The 2,218-nt window shown below is 38.7% G+C and overlaps 1 non-coding gene across 1 annotated transcript; it reads right to left on the reverse strand.

Annotated features, from left to right (window-relative positions):
- Positions 1-1,661: 1,661 nt before the first annotated feature.
- On the reverse strand, positions 1,662-1,825 carry LOC141415107 (U1 spliceosomal RNA). The gene has a single exon (XR_012440134.1). It is a non-coding gene; the product is annotated as a U1 spliceosomal RNA (small nuclear RNA).
- Positions 1,826-2,218: the final 393 nt, after the last annotated feature.

The raw sequence follows: 2,218 nt of genomic DNA on the forward strand, positions 1-2,218 counted from the left end.
TCAACCAAAGAATTGGGAAATAAAGACACATAATTTCTAATAGAAATTGATGCTGGAAAGCTAGTTATGCCATATTTCCGTAAATGCTCTAATTGAAATGAGGGACTGACAGTGCATTTCAGAATATTTTTCAAAAGCACTTTTTTTTTTCCTTTTTATGGACAGGCAGGTTGGTTTTTAGAGACTCAATGAAAGTAAAATCTGTAAAATCACCACTGTTGGGATTAGGAAATGTAGTAACACTCTTCCCACAGTTTAAATGGAAATAGCAGTGAAGACTGAATTGGGATAAATTACTCTGGAGCTGAGGGTTCTCAACACTTCTCATAGATTTATTTAGCCCTTCCCAGAAGTTTAGTCATGATGTTTGTTACAAAAACCTTCAAAGTGATGCCATGTCAGCTAGCCTGGGCCCCACTGTTGTTCAGTGTTTACAAATAAATTTCCTCAAATAGAATTTGGGAAGACATAGAACAAGTAACTATCTTACTCCTAAAGGATGGCTTGTGTTTTCCTCATATTGTGTATAACAGCAACCTCTCGTACTGTTTCATTGTCTGACTGTGTGAGGTGAGTCACATTCATTGTATCGTGGTAGCACTCCATATATTGGAAGTGTTGGTAAGAAAGTCCTTTTCATCCATTTGAAGTAAGATGTAAAAAGCCACACAACTAGAAGCTATTGAGTTTGGATTCAAGTCCTGCACTTTCCACTCTGAAACCTGCATCCTTTAAACATGTTTCTGCCCTGTGTTTGGCAGTAACTATAGATGCACGTCTATGTATCTTGGGTGTATAAATAAACTCATTACAATAGGTGGCTCATGTGTAACATGGGTGGCAGTTTAACTTCACTGCCCTGTTCAGTAAGGCTGTTGAGCACCAACTCAGAGAGCATTGCCAGGATAAAGTCAGTTATGTGCAGTGCTGTGAGGACCGTGTGAGGCATCCAGGAAGAAAACAATAAATGTTGGCAGCTCTTCCACCATCACCTCCACCCCTTACCCCCACGTGGCATTTTGGGAAGCAGGCTCTAGAATTAACCTTTCCGTACTTAAAGCCTTGACTTCTGATTCCACCTCATAAAAGCTGTGCAACTTTTGGTAGGAAAATTTTGACTCAGTTCCCTCATTTATAAAACAGTTAAATTAATATCTACTTTAAAGGGATTGCATATATTAAATGCAACAATTTGTGAAAACTGTTTAGAAGAATGTTTGACAATTATGAAACACTGAACTTTGATTCAATTCAGACTACCCAAAGAGAAATTTTTCTATATTTTCTTAGTTAATAACAGCACACTTCTCAAAAAATAGCTGACATTCTCTTCACAAAATCAAAGTGATGTAGAGAAGAGAAAATGGTGCCTCTAGCGCACCAAAACAAAAGTCACTGGTGTTGCTGAGGGTGTTACCCAGTACTCTACTCACACCATCCTCTTTCCTGGCCTTTCCTGAACCAGCCTAGCTGTGGGTCAAGTCTGGTGTGTCTGCTGAGCGTTCAGCATTCTGAACTGTCACTGAGATTGCTTGTGTATGGCAGGCTCTTTAAAAGCGAACTGAAGACAATTTAATAACCTAAGTGTATATATTTCCCAGTATCAGTGGTTACCTTGCTTTGCTCCTGTTCTGAACAAAAGAGCACTTTTTTTTTTTTTCAAAGGGAGAGCATGAATGTAGTCCCCCACTACCACAAATTATGCAGTCGAGTTTCCCACATTTGGGGAAATTGCAGGGATCAGCACATCCGGAGTGCAATGGATAAACCTCGCCCTGGGAAAACCACCTTCATTATCATTGTGTCTCCCCTGCCAGGTAAGTATAAGAGAACATCTTAATTTGCATTATGTAGTGTCTACAGCCCAATCAGGGATAAAAGCATCTTTAGATGGCCTTTACACTTGTCTTCAAGGAGACCAGTCACGTGGGCAAGGTGAAGAATCAAAGTCATGCACCACTAGGAGTCTAAAGGGTCTATTTCCTCAAAGAACATAATTAAAACAATTTCTTTTAAGAGATATATATCTATATCAATATGTACATATATATATGTGGCCAGAATAACTATTTCTAGAATATTTTAAAATTTTACTTATGGTACTGCATTTTGCACTGGGTACAATTTGCATTGGAGAAGGCTGAGTAATTGCCCATGATGTTATTTTTGATCATCTGTACTTCTTCATCTCACCCCCTTTTCAATAGCTAGTTGGAAG

This window comes from Castor canadensis, chromosome 12, assembly GCF_047511655.1.
Source record: "Castor canadensis chromosome 12, mCasCan1.hap1v2, whole genome shotgun sequence".
In the NCBI taxonomy this organism is placed as follows: Eukaryota; Metazoa; Chordata; class Mammalia; order Rodentia; family Castoridae; genus Castor; species Castor canadensis.